At 44.6% G+C, this 14,270-nt stretch overlaps 1 long non-coding RNA gene and 1 gene segment (V, D, J or C); one reads left to right on the top strand and one right to left on the bottom strand.

Annotated features, from left to right (window-relative positions):
* LOC140203541 (Ig heavy chain C region-like) overlaps positions 1 to 14,270 on the top strand; it is an 86,646-nt gene that overhangs the window by 53,537 nt on the left and 18,839 nt on the right.
* Positions 1 to 14,270, bottom strand: part of LOC140203887 (uncharacterized) — a 56,014-nt gene that overhangs the window by 34,933 nt on the left and 6,811 nt on the right. Inside the window, exon 2 of the long non-coding RNA XR_011887412.1 lies at positions 12,083 to 12,162. This is a non-coding gene — a long non-coding RNA (uncharacterized lncRNA). The remainder of the gene's footprint in view (positions 1 to 12,082; positions 12,163 to 14,270) is intronic.

Genomic DNA, 14,270 nt, shown 5'->3' with positions numbered 1-14,270 from the left:
TAACGGGTGCTTTGGAATGTGAGATGTCCAATGAAGGGAGTGTGTTTTTCGTGTTGTGTGCCTGACACCGGTGTGAGCTGGGTCTTTTGTTCAGCGGGAGATGAAGGGAGAAGACGCCGGAGAGAAGAGGTCGTAGGACTCGACCCGGAGCTGATCTGACAAAGCCCAGGAAGATCAAAAGAGGATCAGCGAAGGGGAAACCATGAGCTCCAACTTGTGCACATTGGGCTATTTCATTAAAATGGGCCCTTTTCTTTTTCTTTTGCTTTTTCTTTACTAACCCTTTAGTCAAATTAAGAATTATAAAGCTAAATCATTTAATTGTATGGGGTGTACTGTCTGTTATTTTCTGGTACTTATTTGTAACGGGGTACGAATCACACAGCATCCACACAAACAGAGGGATTTGAGGGGTTTGCGCTTCAATCTCACACGTTTAGCGGGGCCGGAGATTGTCTTCCCTAGGCTTACACAGCCGACGGAACCGGAGTGTTTCATGTGTATTAAATAGATTTTAAAAGTGCAAAACAGAAATAATATAAAAAAGTAGTGAAGTAATGTTCATGGGTTCAATGTCCATTCAGAAATCAGATGACAGGGAAAGAAATTGTTCCTGAATCACTGTGTGTGTGCCTTCAGGTTTCTGTACCTCGTTCCTGACGGTAACAATGAGAAGGGGGCATGTCCTGAGTGATATCCTTAATGTTGGCTCCTTTCTGAGGCACCATTCCTTGAAGATGTCTTGGATACTATGGAGGGTGGTACCCGAGATGGCGCTGACTAATTTTACAACTTACTGTAACTTCTGTGCAGTCGTGCCCCTGCCGCCACCCATATCAGACAGTGGTGCAGCCTGTCAGGATGTTCCCCATGGTAAGTCTGTAGAACCGAGCAAGTTGATGAAGGGAAAACCTTGTTTACATGGACTCTAGCAAGGCCTTTGACAGAGTACCACATAGGGGGCTCGTCCTGAAGATTAAGTCACTTGGTGTTGAAGTTGCAGTAGTAAATTGTCTTAGCGGGAGAAGACAGAGTGGAAGTACACAAGTCTCTCTGACTGGAGGGCTGTGACTAGGGGTGTGCAGCAGGGGTCAGCGTTGGATCTGTTGTTGATCATCATCTGTTTAGATGATGTGGTAAACTGCATCAGCAAATTTGAAGAAGAGATCAAGTACGGGAAAGTAGTAGGGGAGGCTAACAAAGATCGCAGCATCACAAACAAGAGAAATACAGCAGATGCTGGAAATCCAAAGCAACACAGACAAAATGCTGGAGGAACCCAGCAGGTCAGGCAGCATCTACGGAAAAGAGTAAACAGTCAACATTTTGGGCTGAGACCCTTCATCTGGTCTGGAAAGAAAGATGACAGGTTGCTCAAAACAATTCACTGGGGACCTGATAGATCTCAGAATTCTGGAAGGATAACAGAGCACTGATAAGAATTATTTGGGAGCTTCTGGTAAGCATCAGTACGATCAAAATAAACCAATGCAGCAAGATTGCAGCATGGTCTGAACCAGTGGGAAGATGGACTGAATAACGGCAGAGGGGAATAATGCCAATGGGTGTACAGTGTTGCACTTTGGCAGGACAATCCAGGGCAAGAACACAGTGAATGGTAGGATTGAGAGGGTGAACAGCTTCAAGTTCCTCAGTATACACATCACCGAGGATCTCACTTGGTCTGTACATACCAGCTGCGTGGTGAAAAAAGCACAACAGCACCTCTTTCACCTTAGATGGTTGAAGAACTTTGGCATCAGTCCCCAAATCCTAAGGACTTTCCATGGGGTACAAGTGAGAGCATCCTGACTGGCTGTATCACTACCTGGTATGGGAACTGTACTTCCCTCAATCACAGGGCACAGGTGGTGCGGACAGCCCAGCACATCTGCAGTTGTGAACTTCCCACTATTCAGGACATTTACAAAAAGGGCCCAAAGGATCATTGGGGACCCGAGTCACCCCAACTACAAACTGCTCCAGCTGCTGCCATCCGGGAAACAGTACCGCAGCATTAAAGCCAGGACAACAGGCTCCAGGACAGCTTCTTCCACAAGGCCACCAGACTGATTAATTCACACTGACACAATTGTATTTCTAAGCTATATTGACTGCTCTGTTGTATATCATACTGAACATGCTACTTTTTACAAATTACTATAATTTGCACATTCAGATGGAGATGTAATGTAAAGATTTTTACTCCTCACGTATGTGAAGGATGAAAGAATAAAGTCAATGCAATTCAATAGGGAACTGAGATGTGCAGAACAAAGGGATCTAGGAATACAGATCCATAATTCCTTGAAAGTGGAATCACAGATATATGGACAAACAATAGAACAATACAGCACAGCACAGTACAGGCCCTTCGGCCCACAATGTTATGCTGACCCTTAAACCCTGCCTTCCATATAACCCCCCTCCTTAAATTCCTCCATATACCTGTCTAGTAGTCTCTTAAATTTCACTAGTGTATCTGCCTCCACCACTGACTCAGGCAGTACATTCCACGCACCGACCACACTCTGAGTAAAAAACCTTCCTCTAATATCCCCCTTGAACTTTCCACCCCTTACCTTAAAGCCATGTCCCCTTGTATTGAGCAGTGGTGCCCTGGGGAAGAGGCGCTGGCTGTCCACTCTATCTATTCCTCTTAATATCTTGTATACCTCTATCATGTCTCCTCTCATCCTCCTTCTCTCCAGAGAGTAAAGCCCTAGCTCCCTTAATCTCTGATCATAATGCATACTCTGTAAACCAGGCAGAATCCTGGTAAATCTCCTCTGTACCCTTTCCAATGCTTCCACATCCTTCCTATAGTGAGGCGACCAGAACTAGACACAGTACTTCAAGTGTGGCCTAACCAGAGTTTTATAGATCTGCATCATTACCCTACGACTCTTAAACTCTATCCCTCAACTTATGAAAGCTAACACTCCATAAGCTTTCTTAACTACCCTATCTACCTGTGAGGCAACTTTCAGGGATCTTTGGACATGTACCCCCAGATCCCTCTGCTCCTCCACACTTCCAAGTATCCTGCCATTTACTTTGTACTCTGCCTTGGAGTTTGTCCTTCCAAAGTGTACCACCTCACACTTCTCTGGTTTGAACTCCATCCATGGTGAAAATAAAGCGGTGGGGGCCAGGGAACTTAAAATCATCGAAAAGTTTCAGAGGGTGAGAAGTTCAATCCCTTCCTACCTATGTTCGTGACACTTCTCACCCTCTGAAACTTTTCAATGACTTTAAGTTCCCTGGCCCCCACCACTTTATTTTCACCATGGATGTCCAGTCCCTATATACTTCCATCCCCCATCAGGAAGGTCTTAAAGCTCTCCGCTTCTTTTTGGATTCCAGACCGAACCAGTTCCCCTCTACCACCACTCTGCTCCGTCTAGCGGAATTAGTCCTTACTCTTAATAATTTCTCCTTTTGCTCCTCCCACTTCCTCCAAACTAAAGTGTAGCTATGTGCACCCGTATGGGTCCTAGCTATGCCTGCCGTTTTGTTGGCTTTGGAACAATCTATGTTCCAAACCTATTCTGGTATCTGTCTCCCACTTTTCCTTCGCTACATCGACGACTGCATTGGCACTGTTTCCTGCAGGCATGCTGAGCTCATTGACTTCATTAACTTTGCCTCCAACTTTCCTCCTGCCCTCAAGTTTACCTGGTCCATGTTGGACACCTCCCTCCCCTTTCTAGATCTTTCTATCTCTATCTCTGGAGACAGCTTATCTACTGATGTCTACTATAAGCCTACTGACTCTCACAGCTATCTGGACTATTCCTCTTCTCACCCTGTCTCTTGCAAAAATGCCATCCTCTTCTCACAATTTCTCTGTCTCCGCCGCATCTGCTCTCAGGATGAGACTTTTCATTCTAGGATGAGGGTGATGTACTCCTTTTTTAAAGAAAAGGGCTTCCCTTCCTCCACCATCAACTCTTCTCTCAAACGCATCTCCCCCATTTCACGCACATCTGCTCTCACTCCATCCTCCCGCCACCCCACTAGGAATAGGGTTCCCCTTGTCCTCACCTACCACCCCACCAGCCTCCGGGTCCAACACATTATTCTCCGTAACTTCCGCCACCTCCAACGGGATCCCACCACTAAGCACATCTTTCCCTACCCCCCTTGCTCTGCTTTCCACAGGGATCGCTCCCTACATGACTCCCTTGTCCATTTGCCACCCCCCCCTCCCTCCCTACCGATCTCCCTCCGGCACTTATCCTTGTAAGCGGGACAAGTGCTACACGTGCCCTTACACTTCCTCCCTTACCACCATTCAGGGCCCCAGACAGTCCTTCCAGGTAAGGCAACACTTCACCTGTGAGTCGGCTGGGGTGATATACTGCGTCCAGTCAGGCACAGAGACACTGCTGGACGGTGTGGGTGAAACAGTGCACGGGAGGATTCCATTGTGCCAGAAGGGTCTGAGACTACAGGAGCTCTTCAGATGAATTTGTCACATTGAAAGTGACAGACAGGGAAAGGACAGGGTTTTCATTCAGTAGTTTCTCACTGATGGGACATTTTATACAATCCCTGCTTTCCCTCGTTGGCTTTTTCTGTCAATATATCATTACCTTGCAATAATTTGCATTTATCCGATGTCTTCAATAGAGCTTGATTTGAGCTCTTGTTCATTGGACTCTGCTTTTGCTATTTTAGTTGTTTTGACGATCGTTGACATAGATAAGTTGGCATATTTGGAGATGTATCTGGTCTACTCACCGACACTCCGTTTCTTTCCCGCTACCACTGATGTACAATCTATATTGTCTGTCCAGTGCTTCCAAGAGTTTTTCCTTCTGATTTTCAACATCAGCAGGTTTTCTTTACTCCGGTAATTTCATTCTGTCTGTTGTAAACCAGATGCTCACGGACTGTCCTCATTCAGGGATTTGACAGCTTCTGTCCACCGATGCTGCTCAACCCGCTGAGTTCCTCCAGTAGATTGTGTGCAGCTCCAGATCCCAGCATTTACAGACTCTTGTGTCTGGATTGAAGACAATTTGACGAAGCATTTGTTACCTTGCAGTGATAAACTGTAACCACTGGGGTCAGAGGAACACCTCCAAATATTACAACAAACTGACTGTTGTAATACCAACCGACAGCCACTGGGTGTCAGTGTATCCGTCAGACTGAGAGGGTGGAGGATGTGGGTAAAACAGTGCACAGGAGGATTCCAGACCATCAGGAGTTCCTGAGTCTGCCGGAGCTTTTCAGATGAATATGTCACATTGAAATATGTCTTTCTTCCACATCCTACAGGATTGTTGGTAGGTTAATTGCCCACGGTAAATTGCACTTGCATTTGGAGAGTCAGAGAGTCAAGGAGCATGGAAACAGGCCCTTCGGCCCAACTCGTCCATGCTGACCAAGATGCCCATCCAAGCTCGTCACATTGACAGCATTTTGTGGGAACTTTTCCTATCCATTGCCCTCATCATTTCATGCATCTCTACAAAATCTCCACTCGGTCTCCTGACAGCCTGAGTTTTCACCAGATCTAAGCTGGAGGTTGCTAGAGATTTAATAATCAAGTACAGTAGCAGAAAGACATCCATCTCACTGTTATTTTGACTCCCCTCAGTAACTGTAAATAAATTATATGTTCTGCAATCTGTATATTCACCCCAAGGAAAGTCTTAGTTTAGACAGCTTCTCCCTTTAACTCAGTCATGGCAACATCCCTGTAAATCTTTTCTGCACTCTTTCCAGATTAATAACATCTTTTCACCAGCAGGACGAATAAAAACTGAACACAATACCCCATATGCAATCTCACCAGCACCTTGTACAATCCCACCATGTACTCCCAATTTTTACACACAATACCAACAGTCTTCTTCACCACCCTGTCTACATGTGACTCCACTTTCAGTGACCATATAGACCATAAGATATTGGAGCAGAACTTGGCCATTCAGCTGATTGGGTCTGTTCCGCTACTTGATCATGGCTGATCCATTTCCCTCTCAACCCCATTCTCTTACCTTCTCCCCATAATCTTTTACACCCTGACTTATCAAGAATTTATCAACCACCATTTTAAATACACTCAGTGACCTGGCCTCCATAACTGCATGTGAAAACTAATTCTACAGATTCACCACCCTTAGGCTAAACAAATTGTTCCTCATCTCTGTTTTAAAAGGGCGTCCCTCTATTCTGAAGTTGTGCCCTTTGGTCCTAGACTCCCCCACCGTGGGGAACATTCTCTGCACATGCATTCTTATCTAGGCCTTTCAACATTTGATAGGTTTCAATGAGATCCCCCTCATTCTTCTAAATTCCAGCAAGTACAGGCCCAGAGCGATCAAATGCTCCAAATATGATTAGCCTTTCAATCCCAGAGTCATTTTCATGAACCTCCTTTGAACTCTGCCCAATGTCAACACATCCTTACTTAGATAAGGGGCCCAAAGCTGCTCTCAACTCTCCGAGTGAGACTACACCAATGCCTTATAAAAACCCAGAATTACATCCTTGTTTTTATATTCTAGTCCTCTGAAATGAATGGTAACATTGCATTTGTTTTCCTCACCACTGAGCTACAATTTAAACTTCAGGGAATTCTGCACGAGAACTCCTAAGTCCCTTTGCATCTTGGATTTTTGGGTATTCTCCCCGTTTAAAAATAGTTTACGCTTTTATTCCTTCTACCAAGGTGCATGACTATACACTTCCCAACAGTATATTCCATCTGACATTTGTTTGTCCATTCACTAATCTAAGTCCTTCTGCAGCCTACCTGCTTCCTCAACAACACCTGCCCCTTCACCTTTCTTCATATTGTCCGCAAACTTGACCAAAAAGCCATCAATTCTGTCATCCAAATGTAAAAAGAAGCGGTCCCAATACTGACCCCTGTGGAACACCATTAGTCACCGGCAGCCAATCAGAAAAGGTTCCCTTTATTCCTGCTCTTTCCCTCCTGCCATTCAGCCAATGCTCTATCCATGCTAGTATCTTTCCTGTAATAACATGGGCTCTTATCTTGTTAAGCATCCTCATGTGTGGCATCTTGTCAAAGGCTTTTTAAAAATCCAAGCACATAATATCCACCAGCTCTCCTTCGTCTATCCTGCTTGTTATTTCCTCAAAGAATTCCAATGGGTTTGTCAGACAAGATTTCCCCTGAAGGAAACCATGTTGACTTGGCCATTTAGATTAGATTAGATCATGAGGACACGCAATCCTCTTTTATTGTCATTTAGTAATGCATGCATTAAGAAATGATACAATATTCCTCCGGTGTGATATCACAGAAACACAGGACAGACCAAGACTGAAAAACTAACAAAAACCACATAATTTTAACATATAGTTACAACAGTGCAACAAGACCATAACTTGATGAAGAACAGGCCATGCCACAGTAAAAAAGTTCAAAGTCTCTCGAAAGTCCCACATCTCACACAGATGGGAAAAGGAAGAAAACTCTCCCTGCCATGCCTGACCACAGTCCAACGCTGAGTCATCCGAAAACTTCGAGCTCCGATCAGCCCTCCAACACCGAGTACCGAGCACCACCTCTGCCGAACGCTTCGACCCCAGCCACGGTCGCCAGCAGCAGGCAAAGCCGGGATTTTGGGGCCTTCCCTCCAGAGATTCTCGATCGCACAGTAGCAGCGGCAGCGAACCGAGCATTTCAGAAATTTCTCCATATGTTCCTCTGTGCCTTCCAACGTCTGTCTCCATCAAATCAGGATTGTGCACGGCATCCTACTTACAAATACGATATCATTTCACCAGACAGCTGCGCGCGCTGCGCTGGGCTGCCATCTGCTCCTCCCGTTTAATTCTCATGTGACTCCAAGGACCCTGAAACTTCATTCTCAACAATCATCTCCAACAGCTTCCCAGTCACTCAGGTCAGGCTAACTGATCTATAATATGCTTTCTTCTGCCTCTTTCCCTTGTTGAAGAGTGGAATGACATTTTCAACTTTCCAGTCCTCTAGAACCATGTCAGAATCTAGTGATTCTCGAAAACTTATTCTTAATATCTCCACAATCTCTTCAGCTGCCTCTTTCAGAAATCTAGGGTGTAGTCCATCTAGTCCAGGTGGCTGATTTACCTTCAGACCTTTCAGCTTCCCAAGCACCTTCTCCCTTATGCCCCATGACACTCTCAAACCTCCGGCAAACTGTGAGCGTGTTCCACAGTGAAGACTGATGGAAAATATCTATTCAATTCATCCACCATTTCCTTGTTCCCCCATTACTACCTCTCCAGTGTTATTTTCCAGCAGTCCGATATCTACTCTCGCCTCACTTTTGCACTTCATATATCTGAAAAACCTTTTGGTATCCCCTTTGATATTATTGGCGAGCTGACCTTCATATTTCATCTCTTCTCTCCCTACAGCTTTTTTAGTTGCCTTCTGTTGGTTTTGAAAAGCATCCCAATCCTCTAACTCCCCACTAGTTGTTGCTCTATTATAGGCCCTTTCTTTTGTTTATACTTTGTCTTTGACTTCCCTTGTCAGCCATGGAATGTCATCCTGCCTCCAGAATACTTGTCATTGCTCCTCTGCCATCATCTCTGTTAGTGTCCCCTTCCATTCAACGTTGGCTAACTCCTCTCTCATGACTCTGTAATTTCCTTTACCCCAGTGTAATACTCCACTGGAGCTGGAGTTGGATGTACTCAGGATCATCCAGGAGGCTGAAGACATTATAGATGAGACTATTGAAGAGGTGGTCACACCCAGAGTATGGGCTTCACACAGTAGATGGGTGACCAACAGAAGAGGTAAGGGGATTCAGCAGTCATTGCAAGGTTCCGCTGTAGCCATTCTCCTCAGCAACAAGTACACCTCTTTGGATACTGCTGTGTGGGATGACCCATCAGGGCATAAATCAGATGTCAGATCATAGAAGGAGAGGGAATGGCAGGTAAGGAAATGTCTGGTCAGAGGAGGAATCTGGAAGCAATGCCTCAGTCCAACGGGATGATGTGCTGAAATGGTTTGCACCACAATTTCCTGGCTCAATGAGACATCAGACATAGAGAGATGGAGGAGTGAAGGGAATGGAAATGACATCCATAAGATAGATTTAAATTAAAGAGGAAGAGAAAGACAGTACTGCAGGTTTAAATTCATTAGAATGAATCTGTGGACTTCGTTAAGGAAGCTCCTCAGATAGAGTAATTGACAGTAGAGTGGACTCCCATATGGAGGAGAGTGAGAGGAAACTCACGAATCATTTCAGAATGAATTCCTGACAAAAGGTCAGTAAAGTCCATGTAAATTATTTAATTCATTTATTTACTGACATAAAGCATGGAATAGGCCCTTCTGGCCCTTCGAGCCACACTGCCCAGGAATCCTGATTTAATCCTAGTCTAATCACAGGACAATTTACAATGACTAATTAAAGTACCAACCGGTTTGTCTTTGGACTGTGAGAGGAAACTGGAGTACCCGGTGGAAACCCACACATTCTCGGGGAGAAATTACAAATTCCTTACAGGCAGTGACAGGAATTGAACCCCAGGTCACCTGCACTGGAAAGCATTCTGCTAACCACTACACTACTGTGGAAGTGGAATCTGCATAAAGTCACTCAGAGACAGTATAAGTACAAATTCTTTATTCAAAGCACCCAGGGCTTACTCAGTTAGTCGCCCAAACAGGAACAGTCCACCAACTAACTCACAATTCCCCTTACAACATGAGTATATTCATTCAGATACCCCCACACAAGACAGGCTGGAGCCAAACTTATCTACTACATGACATTCCCGAAAGACAAATTACAGAATAGGCATAAGGTCTCATACACAGAACAGGCTGGTCTTATCTCTGCACATAATTGCACAAGGACAAGGACCCTGAAACACCAGCTGGCTAACTTCGAGAAGAAATATTGATCAGCATTGAATGGCACATCTGTCGATCATCAACGGTTCTTTCAGAGAAAACAGCCTGCTATGCTTAACTGACGGTGTTAACCTTTTACATACTTCACCACTACCATGCCACCCCAAATGCTGGATTCCCCAGCCTGTCTGATGGATTTGTTGATCAAAACTTAAACTTGTGTTGGGTCCTGATGTCCTGATGAAGAGTTCTTCAGAGGTCAAGAAGGGGCATTAAAACCCATTGCTTATAACTGTTGAAAACTGGTAGCGGACATTCCATTCAAATCCCACTGCTTAAATTAATCAGTGAGATAGTCCCTATTCAAGCAATGTGATACCTGCCACTGAAATTGGGAGTTTCCAGGAGATGCATGGAATGGCAACCCACTGTTACATCTATGTAGGTAATTATTTAAAAACAAACAAACATAAGAAAGTTAAACTACAAGCCAAATAACAATTATACAGTCCAATCCAACACCTGAAAGGTCAAAATTCCCCAAATAATAAGGTAGTACCATCACACTACCCTCCTCAGGACAGTTATTTGCAGGTATTGTGAGATCTATCAATCAGAGTTTAAAGAGACACAAATCCAATTCAGGTGATGTTATTTTATTCAAGGTAATCACAAAAATCAAATAGCAATCTACTGGCCCAAGGCTCTTATAGGAATAAAACTACACATTTTATTGTCCAGATGACAGAAAGAAAGGTTTAATAGATACCTATAATTGCAGACCTCATTATCTGACAATGTTGCAATGACAGATTATCGATTCTCTCTGAATACGCAAGTTGATTATCCCTGATCTTCAGGGCCTGAGAGTTTCCAGGCCACTGATAACATCGCCCCCACCCCCCCAGCTCCCACGGAGATTGTTGTCTGTGTTGCTGTTTCAGTCTAAAGTTGATTCACCGGGCAGCCTTCATTCTCATCAACAAACGTGAGCTCCAGCATGTCACACCGAGATTCTGCCCATCGATGGAACATTGACAAGGCAGTCCGTGGCATCTTTTAGTTTCTCCTTATTTTCCACTTTATTGCTGCCAATTCACAATCATCTGATCACCTGAACTACAGTCATCAGGATGAGCTTCTGTGCTCAGTCTGAGCAAACACACTTTCAGTTGTTGGTGGGAGTTTCCCAACTGCTTCAGAACATAAAGTGCAGGTATACCTACATTTGAACTGCTCATTCCCATAACATAATCAATAAATCAATCAGTAACAGTCAATCATCATTACAGTGAGCCTGTTTCTGACACGAGACAAATGCTCTGTAATGAAGAGAGGGTCTTGCTGTCTCTGCATATTTTGCCCTTCGGTTTCGATTCATTTTGTCTCATTCTGTGTGATAAACGTAGGCTGGTGCAAAGCACAACGTTAGAATTGTATTTCCATATGTAAAGCAGTGTGTTTATTCTTTTTAGTAACACAGCTCCACTGGGAGGGCCCCCTGCTCAAATTAAACCTGCCTGTGAAACCTGAGAGGAAGTGTAAGGACTGAGTGTTAATGTTATCACAGGGTTTCAGACATCTGTCAGCTATTAATCACAAATGTTACTGAGCTTCAAGTAAACCTACAACACAGAACAGCAGAGCACAGGAACAGGCCCTTCAGCCCATGATGACTGTGACAACCACAACGCCAAATTAATCTAAACCGAACTATCTGCATAGAATCCATATCCCTCCATATCCTGAATGGTCATGTGCTTTTTCAAATGTATCTCAACTGTCCTATCATGCTGATTCACCCCACTCCTGCCAGTGCATTCCAGGCACCTATCACTCTGTGTGTAAAAATACAACCCACAAATCTCCTTTGAATGTTATACCCCTCACCTTAAATCTCTGTCCTTTTGGAAATGACATTTTAACCTGGAAAAATGACTCTGACTGTCGACCCTGTCAATAACTCTCATACTTTTATAAGCCTCTATCAGGTTGCCTCTCAGCCTACGCTCCAGAATAAACAGTCAAAGATTGTTCAACCTCTCCTTACAGCTAATATTCTCTAATCCAGACAACATGCTTGTGAACATCTTTTACATCCTCTCCAAATCCACCACATCCTTACAATGGAGCAACCAGAACTGAGGGTTCATGAATTTTCACCCAGATTAATGCAGGCATGAAAACCTGTGCTTCAACTTGGACAAAAAGCAATCTGTACTCTCCTCTTACCCAGTCCCATGGAATTCTCCCAGCAGGGACACTGCCTCCTTGATGCTGGAATGTACTGGATTTGACTTTTGGGCTCTTTCCTGTGAAAAAAGGGGGACATTGTTGGACTCATTAGTAATATGTGAGAGGTTTAGATGCTCATATACACCCTGGAAAGGCGGGTCATGAGAAGGTTGAAGGGTAAAGCATATTTCCACCTCACAGATGAGAAAAATACCTGATAGGTTGGAGGAGAAAGTCTTCAGGGGGATTAAAACTATTGTAAATAATCACTAATCATCCAACTTGGATTATTCATCCAGAGGATGGGAGAATATAGATCTCTCCCACAGAAGTGAATGTTGTGAAAGGGAACAGAAGAGGAAGTTAACCCAGATGCACAAAGATGGAGTGACTGGAGGTTCCTGCAGAAAATAAACAATGGCATGAAATAATTGGTCTGAATCTGCTGCTGTGCTGTACGTTTCATTTAACTCTGTGTATTACCAGAGTCACGGGAGAGAAACAAAATCTATTGAGTTTCCTTTCCTTCACCATGTCCTTCTCCCACTCTCTTTAGGTCGAGGCAGGTACGTATGAAAATACTCAGGGGTGGTGAGAAACATAAGGAGGTAAACTGCCCACAGTCACAGAGGTTGTTGTTTGGACAGGTCTTGTTTCTGCTGTGTCAGCTGACTGACTCAGATTCCATAAGGGAATGACCAATCCCAGCGGACAGAGAGGGAATGTGAAAGATGAGAGACCACTGGCAGGTTTGGGTTCTAATTAATCCTAAGGATGAATTTAAGCTAAAGGTCTTAATGTGCTGCAGTTAATGGGGAAAACAGGGATACAGAGGGGTGGAAATTACACTACTGTGGAGTAGAGATTTCATGGCTTTGTGAAGGGCAGATCATGTCCAACAGTCCTGATGGAGTTCTTTGGGGAGGTGACCAGGCATATACATGAGGGTAATGCAGGGGATGTGATCTATATGGATTTTAGGAAGGCATTTGATAAGGTTCCACATGGTAGGCTTGTACAGGAAGTCAGAAGGCATGGGATCCAGGGAAGTTTGGCCAGGTGGATTCAGAATTGGCTTGCCTGCAGAAGGCAGAGGGTTGTGGTGGAGGGAGTACATTCAGATTGGAGGATTGTGACTAGTGGTGTCCGACAAGGATCTGCTCTGGGACCTCTACTTTTCGTGGTTTTTATTAACGACCTGGATGTGGGGGTGGAGGGGTGGGTTGGCAAGTTTGCAAATGACAGAAAGGTTGGTGGTGTTGTAGATAGTGTAGAGGGTTGTCAAAGATTGCAGACAGACATTGATAGGATGCAGAAGTGGGCTGAGAAGTGGCAGATGGAGTTCAACCCGGGGAAGTGTGAGGTGGTATACTTTGGAAGGACGAACTCCAAGGCAGAGTACAAAGTAAATGGCAGGATACTTGGTAGTGTGGAGGAGCAGAGGGATCTGGGGGTACATGTCCACAGATCCCTGAAAGTCGCCTCACAGGTAGATAGGGTTGTTAAGAAAGCTTATAGGATGTTAGCTTTCATAAGTCGAGGGATAGAGTTTAAGAGTCGCGATGTAATGATGCAGCTCTATAAAACTCTGGTTAGGCCACAATTGGAGTTCTGGTCACCTCACTATAGGAAGGATGTGGGAGCATTGGAAAGGGTACAGAGGAGATTTACCAGGATTCTGCCTGGTTTACAGAGTATGCAATATGATCAGAGATTAAGGGAGCTAGGGCTTTACTCTTCGGAGAGAAGGAGGATGAGAGGAGACATGATAGAGGTGTACAAGATAATAAGAGGAATAGATAGAGTGGATAGCCAGCGCCTCTTCCCCAGGGCACCACTGCTCAATACAAGAGGACATGGCTTTAAGGTAAGGGGTGAGAAGTTCAAGGGGGAAGGCTTTTTACTCAGAGAGTGGTTGGTGCATGGAATGCACTGCCTGAGTCAGTGGTGGAAGCAGGCACATTCGTGAAGTTTAAGAGACTACTAGACAGGTGCGTGGTGGAATTTAAGGTGGGGGGCTATATAGGAGGCAGGGTTTAAGGGTTGGCACAACATTGTGGGCTGAAGGGCCTGTAATGTGCTGTATTCTATGTTCTAATTAGACCACATCTGAAGCACTGGCTGTGATTCTTGGCATCACCCCTTGGAGAAGGGGTTGTGTGGACCAGGGCCAGTGAAGTGCTAG

Source organism: Mobula birostris, chromosome 10, assembly GCF_030028105.1.
Source record: "Mobula birostris isolate sMobBir1 chromosome 10, sMobBir1.hap1, whole genome shotgun sequence".
NCBI lineage: Eukaryota > Metazoa > Chordata > Chondrichthyes > Myliobatiformes > Myliobatidae > Mobula > Mobula birostris.
This window is presented reverse-complemented; position numbering and strand designations above follow the sequence as displayed.